Source organism: Puma concolor, chromosome B2 (genome assembly GCF_028749965.1).
Source record: "Puma concolor isolate L17-30 chromosome B2, mPumCon1.1.hap2, whole genome shotgun sequence".
Classification (NCBI taxonomy): domain Eukaryota; kingdom Metazoa; phylum Chordata; class Mammalia; order Carnivora; family Felidae; genus Puma; species Puma concolor.
Window position 1 is genome coordinate 95204415 of NC_141671.1, and position 12493 is coordinate 95216907.

Here is a 12493-nt window from a genome sequence, read left to right on the forward strand (position 1 = left end):
GTCTATTTCTCTTCCTATCCATACCCTGATTAGGTAATAGCCCTCAGGTATGAAAGTTCTCACAGGTCACCTATAAAAACTTGTTTATCTCTAGAATGTAGTTCAATACACCCTCTTTAAACTCAGGACTTTACTATCTTCAAAGAGAAATATGACTTTATTTTGAAAAGTATGATTTATTATCCATTTCCTTTTGTTATTGTTACCAACAAAAGTTTTTCACATTCTTTCTACATTGTCACTGGACGTGAAACTCCCCTCATTTCTCTTTGAAATTAGTAATACCAAAATAGGACAAAATATTTCTCAGTGGTAAATGGTAGAAAATTGTGGCACTATACTTTCCCAAATCTTAAGGAGCTCTTTTAAGATTTTAAACAAGTGAGTGGTATGTCATTTTGATGTTTCAGATATGTTTTTACCTCTTCATGTTCAAGAAATCATTCTTTGAAAAACATGTAGAATAAACCCCAGCATAAATGCCAGATTCCTCTGGCATTTAAAGGGAAAAAGGCTGAAAATAAAAGTATGAAAGGAGACAATTATGACTGGAGATAGCAGAAACACACATGAATTTTAACAATACCTCTTTCCTAAGGCACCCTAAGAAATGCGTCCAGATGCTTCTATGAGAGCTCTTCCTGCAAGCACCAATGCTCTGCACAGACTGCTTAACAACCCTCAGAAAGTTACTGACTACTACAACAAATATGAAAAATAAAATCTGACATGTATGCACAGTTTTCTACTATTTGATTTTATCACAAAATTAGTGTGCTAGTATGATATTAAGCCAGACAAATGAGAAATTCCAGAATAAAAAACAAAAATAATTGGTCTCATTAGTTGAGTTTAGATTCAAAATACACAAAATAGTAGCTTAAATAAATTAAAAGTTGCAATATAAGAACCGGTTTAATTGCAGTACAGTACCATCAAGGAGCAGGCTTATATTTTTCTGTGGCATGATCCCAGTGAAGGACCTCATGATTCAAGATGACTACTCTAGCTGCCGCCATCATATCAAGACCAGAAGACAAAGGCAAGGCAGATAGGTACAAAAAAGGCCCCTCTCAGTTAGGTTAGCTCCTTTTAATAAACATTTTATCTTATGCAAGTATTGGCCAGATTTTATTCACACTGTCACTCCAATGAAAAGGAGAGCGATAAATATAAACTTTTCATTCTAGAAGACAATGTTTCCACCTCAAAAACACAGTTCTTTTGCTGAGAAAGACATTAGGATGACTATTACAATAGGCAGCAGTCTCTTTCTCAGACTCCTTCATCAAGGGGCCTGGGGAAAGATTGAACAGTAATAAATGAGAGCAAAATATACATATTATAAATATCTACATCTTTTGCCATATATAGCAATGCAGATAATGTTAATCTATTACTTACTGTATTAATCATTCTTAAGCTATTAAGGCCTGTATCAATCAGGATATCCTAACAGGAGACAGAAAACTAGTAATTTGAACACAAAAAAAATTAATAGAAAGAACTATTGACTATAATAGGGGATTTCAATAACAAAGTATTAGCTATTAAAAGTAAAGAGAACTCTTGGGGTGCCTAGGTGATTCTGTTGGTCAAGAAGCCAAATCTTGGTTTTGGCTCAGGTCATGATCTCACAGTTCATGAGGTTGAGCCCCACATCAGGCTCTGCACTAGGTGTGGAGCATGCCTAAGATTCTCTTTCTCCCTCTCTCATTGCCCCTCTCCTAAATAAAAACAAAACAGAAAGAAAGAAAGAAAGAAAGAAAGAAAGCTCTAAAAAATACAGATGCTATAAATATAGGAAGCAATTATCACCTGTAGGGCTGAGATAGAGCCCCAAAGGAAGAGAGAACCCACCTCCTTCTACACATAAAAGGCCGTGGCTTGCTGGATGGTGTAAGAGTCACTGTGGTTTTCGGCCAGTGAACTTGATGGAAATTGTCCTCTGGAGTTCCAAGGGAAAGCCACGCAAAAGGAGATGCCACAGCTCAGAATGCACTATAAAACTGCCCAGGATGGGGGCACTGTTCATGGCGAAGTGCCTGTCTTTGGCAGTGCACTGTGAGGCCACCAGAGAGCACATATAGAAAGGTTTTCATTACTGGGCACACCAGCAGGTTGTGGCAGCTGAGAGTTAGAGAAGTTAGAGAAGTTCACTACAGGAACCAGAAGCGGGAGAAGCCAGAGATTCAGGAGCCTTGAGTGCAGCACTCGGAACCCAGAAAGAAAATTCCTCCCTTCACTACTGCATCGTCTAGTGACAAAGTTTGAAGCTGTTCCAGCTGCTCTGTTTTTACAGAGAAGCTGATGAAAGAGGATTTGGAGATGGCAGACAACAAATTGATAGTACAAGGCCTAAATAATTTCAGAGAAAGTATATAGTGAGACCTTCTGAATTTCACCCTCTTTGACTTATATCTGAATTTTAGCATGTGTCACTATAAGCTGACAAGAGGGATCCCACACATACCTGCATCGGAAAGAAAAGAACCAGAGAAAGAGCCAGACACACACAAAACACATTTTCTTCTAATGCTTACTCATGAACTTGAAAAGGATGGTTATTCCATGGAAGACATAAAAATAACAGAAGGCCGACACATATGAACTTTTCATGTACGAGGCCACATTAATCTACAAAGTTAGTTCAATTAATGTCCTAGAATCTGGCCAGTGAAATTACCAGTTTCTTTTTTGAGACAGTGTGATAAAGTAGAAGAAATATTTCCCAATAGAACCAGCTTCTTCCAAAAATGTCTCCAGGGCAGTTTCCTTCTTCCTTTCCTAGTTAGGTTTATCTCTGAATTAGGAAACAAAATGACAGTGACATAAATTTCATATTCTTCTTTTATCTGGGTTCAAACTATTTGGATAGGGTCATATGTGATTTCTACTCCCCCAAATGTAAAAGTGTAGATTTCCATCTGTAAGGAAAACAAAATGAAATATTTTCCCCACATAAAACACTCCGTACTTAAAAAAAAAAAAAAGAAAAAATGTGTAATCAGATAAAATGGCTTTCAATATAGAATCACAGAAATAAAGAAGAAAAAATATATTTGAAGGTAAAATATGTTATTTTTTTTCTCATTAAGCACTATTAATGGTGGGAAAATGCAATACACAATAAAAATTTAATAATTTTGACTTCTATTTCTTAATAACCACGTTTAATATTTTAAAGTTTTGCAATACATGCTATGTGTATGTTCATAAATATAGAGATTTCAAAGAAATTCATATTTGCATGCAATTTGTACTTATTTTAAATTTTTTTGAACATTTTATTTTTATTATTCAGATACAGAGAGACACAGAGCATGAGCAAGGGAGGGGTAGAGACAGGGGGAGACACAGAATCTGAAGCAGACTCCAGGCTCCGAGCTGTCAGCACAGAGCCCGACGCGGGGCTAAATTCACAAACTGAGATCATGACCTGAGCTGAAGTCGGTCGCCTAACCAACTGAGCCACCCAGGCGTCCCAGTTTTGTACTTATTTTAACCTACTGATCTATCATGGATTATTTCCAATATAATTATGGCTTAAGAGTATTTATAATGCATGTTCTCTATCAAAGAGAACATCACATTAAGGTTTATAATATTAATATCAAAATATTACTTCTTGATCTTTTAGCAAGTGGCAAGTGGGCAAGTGTACTACCAGAGAAACAGGAAAGCATTTATTTTTAAAGAAAAAAATCACAAAGTGAAAATGTTTTCAGGATTAATATTTCAATTTATAATAAGGAACATTAATGCACCAAAATAACATGCATTTATATGAGTGCTTTCCAAAGAGTGATAGCCAGTGCTGGGTGTCCTATGGGACAAGCAATCACAGGCACCTGAGGCCAGCATGTAATTCAATGCAATCTCAGCACTCTTAGAAAACAGAAAGTCTCCACAGTTCATGGTTCCACCTGTGTTCCCACTGAAGCAGTGGAGGAAGACATTTGAGAGCATGGATCTAGAATGTACAGCCGTAGGTCCTGGTCTGCAGTACCCCCCAGCCCCCCTCCCCCGCCCCTCCATTAGTGCCTTGTAGTGATATCTCTTATCTTCTCTTTGGTTCTGTATCCTCCACTGTAAAAAATATAGGCATACCTCAGGGATAGGCTAAGTTTGGTTCCAGACTATCACAATAAAGCAAATGTCACTATAAAATGAGTCAAATAAATGTTTTGGTTTCTCAGTACGTATAAATGTCCACACTCTATTATAGTTTGTTAAGTGTGCAATAGCATTATGTCTAAAGAAAACAATGTATATACCTTAATTAAAAATAATTTATTGCTAAAAAAATGCTAACCATCATCTGAGCTTTTTTGGTGAGCTGTAAGCTTTTGGCTGGTGGAGGGTCTTGCCTCATTGTTGATGGCTGCTGAATGATCCGGGTGGTGGTTGCTGAAGGTTGGGGTGGCTGTAACAGTTTCTTAAAATAAGACAACAGTGAAATTTTGCAACATCAGTTGACTCTTCCTTTCATGAACCATTTGCCTGTGGCATGTGATGCTGTTTGATAGCCTTTTCCCATAGTGGAACTTCTTTCAAAATTAGAATCCCTGCTTTACAACTAGTTGCCACGGCTTTATCAACTAAGTAGGTGTAATATTCTCAATCCTTTTTCATTTCAACAATCTTCACAGCATCTTCATTAGGAGTAGATTCCATCTCACCTTCTTTGCTCATCCATAAGAAGCAATTCCTCGTTGTTAAAATTTCATCATGAGACTGCGGCAGTGCAGTTCCATCTTCAGGCACCACTTCCAATTCTAGTTCCTTTGCCTTTTCCACCACATCTGCAGTTACTTCCTGAACTGAAGTCTTCTTCCAAATTCTGTTCATGTAAATATTTTAACCTGTTTCCATGAATCATGAATATTCTTAATGGCATCTAGAATGGTTAATCTTGCTAGAAGGTTTTCAATTCACTTTGTCCACATCTATCAAAGGAATCACTACCTATGGTGGCTACAGCCTTATAAAATGGATTTTTTAAATAATAAGATCTGAAAGTCAAAATTATTCCTTGATCCATGGGCTGCAGAATGGATGTTGTGTTAGCAGGCATGAAAACAACATTGATCTTACTGTAAATCTCCATCAGAGCTCTTGGGTGACCAAGTACGTTGTCAACAAGCAATAATATTTTGAAAGGATTTTTTTTTCCTGAGCAGTAAGTCTCAACAGTTGGCTTGAAATATTCAGTGAACCATGTTGTAAACAAATGCGCTGCCATGCAGGCTTTTTTTTATTCCATTTTATAGAGCACAAAGTAGAATTAACATGATTTTTTTTTATTTTTTAATGTTTATTTATTATTGAGAGACAGAGACACACAGGGCATGAGCAGGAAAGGGGCCAAGAGATGGAGAGACACAGAATCTGAAGCAGGGTACAGGCTCTGAGCTGTCAGCACAGAGCCCGACATGGGGCTCGAACCCACAAACCGTGAGATCATGAACTGAGCCCAAGTTGGACGTTTAACCCGACTGAGCCACCCAGGCGCCCCAAGTTAACATGATTGTTAAGGGCCCTAGAGTTTTTAGAATGATGAATGTGGATTGGCTTCAACTTAAAGTCACCAGGTACATGAAGCCCCTTAGTAAAGTCAGCCTGTCCTTTCAAGCTTTGAAGCCAGGCATTCACTGATTTCTCTCTAGCTATGCAGGTTCTAGATGACAATTTCTTCCAATAAAAAACTGTTTGTCTACACTGAAAATCTGTTGTTTAGTCTAGCCATCTTCATTCATTACTTAGCTAGATGTTTTGGATAACTTGTTATAACTTCTATATCAGACTTGCTGCTTCACCTTGCACTTTTATGCTATGAAGACAGCTTCTTCCCTTAAACTACATAAACCAATTTCTGCTAGCTTCAAACTTTTCTTTTACAGCCTCCTTACCTTTCCCAGCCTTCATAGAATTGAAGAGAGGCAGGGCCTTGCTCTGGATTAGATTTTGGCCTAAGGGAATGTTGTGGCTGGTTTGATCTACCATCCAGACCACTAAAACGTTCTCCATATCAGCAATAAGGTGATTTCGTTTTCTTATCATTTATGTATTCATCGGAGTAGCACTTTTAATTTCTTTCAAGAACTTTTCCTTTATATTTACAACCTGACTAACAAGCGAGAGGCCTAGCTTTTGGCCTATCTCAACTTTCATCATGCTTTCCTCACTTAGCTTAATCATTTCTAGCTTTTGATTTAAAATGAGAGGTGTGCAACTCTTCCGTTCATTTGAACATTCAGATGCCATTGCAGGGTTATTAACTGACCTAATTTCAATATTGCTGTGTCTCAGGGAATAGAGAGGTGAGAGGAGAAGAGAGAGATGTGGGGGAGGAGCCAGTAGGTAGAACTGTCAGAACACATGTATTTTTTAAGTAGTTTTAAAATTTGTTTTCTTTACCTTTATTTGAAAGAGAGAGAGAGAGGGAGGGACAAGGGCAAAGGAAGAGAGAGAAAATCTTAAGTGGGCTCCACCCTCAGCGAGCAGACCTTTGTAGGGTTCAATCCCATGACCCTGGGATAATAACCTCAGCTGAAATCAAGAGTTGGATTCTCAGCCAACTAAGCCACACAGGCATCCCAGAACACACGCTTTTATCAGTTAAGTTTGCTACCTTACATATGTGGTTTGGGGTGCCCCAAAACAATTACAATAGTAACATCAAAGATCACTGATCACTGTAACAATAATAAAAATAATGAAAAACTTTGAGTAATGCAAGATTTACCAAAATGTGGCACAGAGTAAGGAAGTGAACCAACACTGTTGGAAAAATGGTACCAACTGACTTGCCTAATGCAGGGTTGCCACAAACCTTTCATTTGTGAAAAAACACATTATCAGCGAAGTACTATAAAGCGAAGCATGATAAAACAAGGTACGCCTGTATGTGATAATACCAATACCTACCAACCACAACCACAATAATTGAGAAAATAATGTCTGTAAAGCTTTTAGTGTCATGTCTGGAACAAAATAAACTCTCAACATATGATAAAAATCTGAGAGTGTGCCCAGGGCTCCGGACAGAATTTCAGTGACCTCATTAACTTTTTCAACCACTAACAAATACTTAATTTCTTTATGTTCAAGTACTCATTATGTATTAACCTGAAAAATACTTAAAACTATTAAACATCATAAAAAATACTTGGAAGACTCTATAAAGGGTCTTACTGTGTAGTTTCACAAAACAAATGGCAAGAATAAGAGGATAAAGCAACAAAATACTGGTAGGTTTAACCAAATACTGTGCCAAATTCTGAACAGATCTGGGAGATTTCTTCAGATGCTTGCATTTTATGTTTATATACTCTTTTTTCTTCTGGTTGTATGTATATTTATATGTGTATAAATATATATATTTTTATTTAAAAAGTCAACTTATATCCTTTGACAAAGAAACTTTTAAATATATTTTATTATTTTCAAATGGGAATTCTCAGTGATTCTAAATATAATCACTAAGTAAGGTAAATTATATTGATTTACTGATGTTAAACCTTGTCTTATTCTGAGTCCATTTCTTTCATAAAGAGTTCTATTCTTCTCTCAAATAATTTTAGTATATGATTTTTATATATTATTGATTTTTATTGATATTTATCATTCTGAATTTATAACATTACTTTGTTTTCATGGCATTAATTTTTATTGTTAATATTCCATAAGAGAATGATGCCAAGTAACTATATGGCTATAGCAGGGAAACAAAATTTCCTTTTTAAAATACATGTATTTTTATTTTTATTTGAAAAATGAATTATAGTTATTTTTCAAAAATAATTGTTATTAGGTAATAAAATAAGAAACATATTGATTATGAATTATATGAATTATAGTTATTATAAAATAATGAATTATAGTTATTTTTCAATAATAATAGTTATTAGGTAATAAAGTAAGAAACATATTGATAGAGTAAACTACTGAAACTTGGTAGAATGAGAATACATGATACCAAAAAAGAATAATTTTTTAATGTAAACATCCTTTAAATTACTGCCAAGTCAGGTCCAACAACCACAACAACAACAAAACTAGTAATTTACCATTATCAGATATTTTATTTTATAAGTGAAAATGGTTTATGTTAGAAACACAGATTACATTTACTTCCCTCAGCAATTGGTCAAAAAAAGCTAAAAATATCATTTAGTGATGCTGCAAAGTCACTTAGAAAAGAGATTTCAACTGCCACAAAGTTTTAAAAAGTAACTTTATTGGGAATAGCAAGGTATTTTTGTTGTATATTAATATACATCTTAAAATGCCAAATTACACTAAATGTTGAAACCACAGAACTCTTCTCATCTTTAATACTAACTCTTTAATACTAACTCTTCTGGGAGTTCCAACCATCACAACAAAGGGCTAACAGATATATGAGCCCTCCAGTGTAATAAATAGTAAGACTGAGAACACAAATTAGCACACCTAATTTTTCTAGAAGTGTCAGAAAAATATTTTAAAATGAATAAACAAATGAATAATACTGCTGAAAAACATAAGGGAGATGGAACTGAGAAGGTAGGGGAGACCTGAAATGTGTAGCAGAAGAATAATGCTTTATAAGAGCACACATCAATAAATATGTCAGTAAACAAGATACTGAATTTCACAAGTAATTAAATGCATCCAAAATAAAACACCAACATGATACCATTTTTAAAGCTAAATTTCAGAGCTTATATCAAGAAATTATTCTGCTAGGTGAGTCTGCAGTGATACACATCCTCACATGCAGTGGCTTAGAGTATAAATGAGATGGAAATTAATTGTGTTCAAAGTATTCAAATTCTGGGAATATAATAAATATTCTGGGGGCCATCAAGTTGGTGAAACAAATATTGGACACTTTCAAAATATGTAACTTTTGAATGAACAAGTCTGCATTCACAAATTATAAGAATGCAGTAAATTATAAGCAAAAAGATTTAGCTTCAAGGATTTCATCACAAAACTGTTTATTATAAAATGTTTGGAAAGAAGCTACATGTCCAGAATTAGGGGATTGCTTAATTAAATAATGTTTAATTACTTCCACGATTACTAACACCAACATCAAAAATTGTATTAATAGTATTTACTAAGCATTTGTGTAAATCAAACAATATTCTAAGTTCCTTACATGTATTATGTCATTTTATCCTTAAGAAACCATATGGGATTGTGTTAGGATTTTTTTTATTCCTATATATACAAAAAGACACACAAAATTTCTGACCCCAAAGTCAGTGTTTTTAACTACCACTTATACTACTAATCATCTGCCTTCTTGGCCTTTTTCCATACTAAGATCCCCTGGAGCCATCACTGTGTTTCTTTTTTCTATTCTCTAGGAGAAAGACATACTGGGGTTTTGTTTGTTTGCTTGTTTTTGTTTTTGTTTTTAAATAATCTCTATGCCCAACTTGGAGCTCCAACTCAGGATCTCAAGGTCAAGAGTCTCATGGTCTACTGACTGAGCCAGCCAGAATCCCTTGTGTTTCTTTTTTATATATTCTTGATTCCTAGTACAGTGTCTAGAACATTACTGACCCAATGAATATTTGGGGGGAAAAAAAAGAGGAATAAAGAACAAAAGGAGAAAATGAAGAAGAAAGAGGTCAGAGAGCACTGGGATGAAGGGAAAGTAAAAGAAAGGAAGAAGAAATAAAAGAGGGGAGAAGAGAGGGAAGGAAGGAGGGAAGTTAGTTTAGTGTGACAGAGTAGAAGTGAAGGAACTGGAAATAGAGGAAGATCAAAACAAAAAACCACAGATTATGAAAATTTATATTTTAACAGTTATAAAGAAGAAGGAAATAGCTTCTTCCCATTCTGATTAGAAGCAGAGGTATAACTTATTTTACCAATAAACAGAAGATAAGTTTTTTCAGCTCAAGTATAACTTTATGATATCACTTATACAACCTCTGATGGTCACGGAATAATTTGATTCCACCAGAATAGATTCATTTGAGAAAACAAATGGTCATACAGGTAACTTAATTTATGGTTTAATCTTTTGAGAATCATGGAATTTTAAAGTCATATGAACACTTTATCTAGTCCAATTCCCTTCTTAATGCTCATATAAATTACTTTCTTGGACACATGTGCATGCTGACTTAGAACACTAATCTGATCTCAATATACTATTGTTTCCAATACATTCCTCTACATCATTGATTATTCTCAAAGTTAAAGATATTAATGACTCTTTAGAAATAGTTTGGCAACTCTTATGGGTAATCCTTTCTTATCACAGCTCTAAAATCAAAAGGAATGTCTTCCTTCTCTTGAGTAATTACAAACTACAAATAAATACTGTTTATTACAAGACTCATTTGGAATATTCTAAACCCATTCTTATAATAGAAACTTAATGTTTGTTTACAAATATAAAATTTGAAATAAAATGATCATTTTTAGTGTGGTCTTCAAGAAACTATATTTCTGTGTCACTAAAGTTTCCAAGAATGTAAGCTGTTACCCATCACATTTTAGCAGGTACATTATGTTATTCTCCATTACATGTGATTGGCAGTTATGTACTATAATAAAATCTGTCAGTGTGGCAATTTTTTTTTATTATTTGACAGTTTTCTAAAAAAAAATAAAATCTTGTTCTGGCTACCAATTAAAACTTGATTTCCCCCCTCCATTTTATCTCTTTATAGCATTTTAGTTTAACTGAGCACTCCCTGTTACTTTTTTTCTAGTAGTAATAAATTGACAGCACAAAGTAATTAAAAACCTGGAAACAATTCTTTCTATAAACTACTCCCTGCCTTCTATTAGCCAATGCTTGTGCTAATGTGACAGATATGTCATTTGGGGCCTGACATTTCATGGCCACTGAATCAGCACTTCACTTGGTTATAGGATCACTTCTTTTGAAGATTCAATATGAGGAGAAAATGCTGTACTACTGGAAATGACACATAGGAAAGTGTCATAATTCTTGACAATAAATATGTAAAGTCTTATATTGTCAATAGGGCTATGTTTAGAAATTCAGAAACTTAAGTTAAAAATAAAAATGAAAGATGTTTGGGAAAGAACAGCAAAGAGGACACCAATTATCTTAGCAAACTGTATCTTAAGAGCATCTTTAAGTTTAGATATCAGCAGAATCAAGGTGATACAGGTAGTTCTTTTATAGTAATTAATTTTTTGTGGTTTAGTATTTATACCTCTTCATATGTTGAAATATAAATTAACATTTTGGTTAAGACTTAAATTACTTCGTTCTTTAGATAACATTTTACTTTCTCATAAAATATAAATCGAGTTCAGAATATCAAATGATTAAGAAGTTGCTAACATATCTAACAGTGATCAAGCACGTGTGTTTGGTTTTGTTTATATGCTTTTTCATTGATCTCATCTTACTCTATATGGTTTCTCAGCCAAAAAATAAGTGTTCAGCTATCTGTGACGTGATGTCTCTCACAGAGACTCAGTTATCTCATCCCAGCATCACTAGAAAATTAACTAACACTACAAATTAAAGCAAGAATCTTTTTCTAGAAATATATTTTAAGATTTGATTGCCTAATTAAACCTAAAACATGCTATTACATAATATACTATTTAAAGATATATTTCATATATCAAAAAGTGTTATTGAGTAACCATTATGTACAATGCACTGGGCTTAAAACAACAAATGGCGGTTGGGCATTTACAAATGGACATTAACAAAGACTACATAGAGTTTAGTCTCCATGTAAAACTTCCCATGTCTTTTTCTTTCAGTTTTTATCAAATTCTTGCTGTTGCTTCCATTTGTTCGCCATGGTTAAATGGATGCATACTGTGAAAACAATCAATTGGTGAAGCAGCATTTATTTCTTCATTTTTTTTTTTTTATATTTTAGAGAGAGAGAGAGAGAGAGAGAGAGAGAGTGCGTGAATGGGGGAGAGAGGCAGAGAGAGAGAGAATCTTAAGTGGGCTCCACACCCCATGTGAGTGTGCTCTATCCCATGACCCTGGGATCATGACCTGAGCTGAAATCAAGAGTCGGACACTCAGCTGACTCAGCCACCCAGGCACCCCAGCAGAGGCAGCATTTAGATCAAACTATATTCCTAATATATTTTCCATAGAAGACAAAGCTTCTTTAGGAATAATTATTTAAGCAAAGCTTGTTATTTAAAGAAATGAGATTATTCAGCCTCCTATTGTAAAAAGCACTATTATATTCTCTAATTGATTTCATTAAAACCACATGGTGAAGGAAAACTAATTTTTTTTAAAAATTTGCCTTAAAAGTAGACTTCTTGTCCTGATGGGTTTGTGTACAGTATTTAAAAGATTAAAAAAGAAACCAAACTATGAAATGATTAGCAGCAACTAAGCTTAGTATTTATACCAAAAGTTGTAATGGAAAAACCACACAATCTTCTTTTACATTAAATATAAATATTTAATATATTTATACCTAGTATATTCTGTACATACTAGGTAGACTCTTCCTGGTTTCAA

General features: G+C 34.4%; 1 long non-coding RNA gene across 8 annotated transcripts in view; it reads right to left on the minus strand.

Moving 5' to 3' along the window:
* LOC147581115 (uncharacterized) overlaps positions 1-12493 on the minus strand; it is a 1011143-nt gene that overhangs the window by 396536 nt on the left and 602114 nt on the right. Inside the window, exon 1 of one of the 8 annotated variants that reach the window (XR_015251432.1) lies at positions 2687-2930. The exons of the other annotated variants lie outside the window; for them this stretch is intronic. This is a non-coding gene — a long non-coding RNA (uncharacterized LOC147581115). Of the gene's footprint in view, positions 1-2686; positions 2931-12493 lie in introns of those variants that run through there. 8 annotated transcript variants of the gene reach the window in all.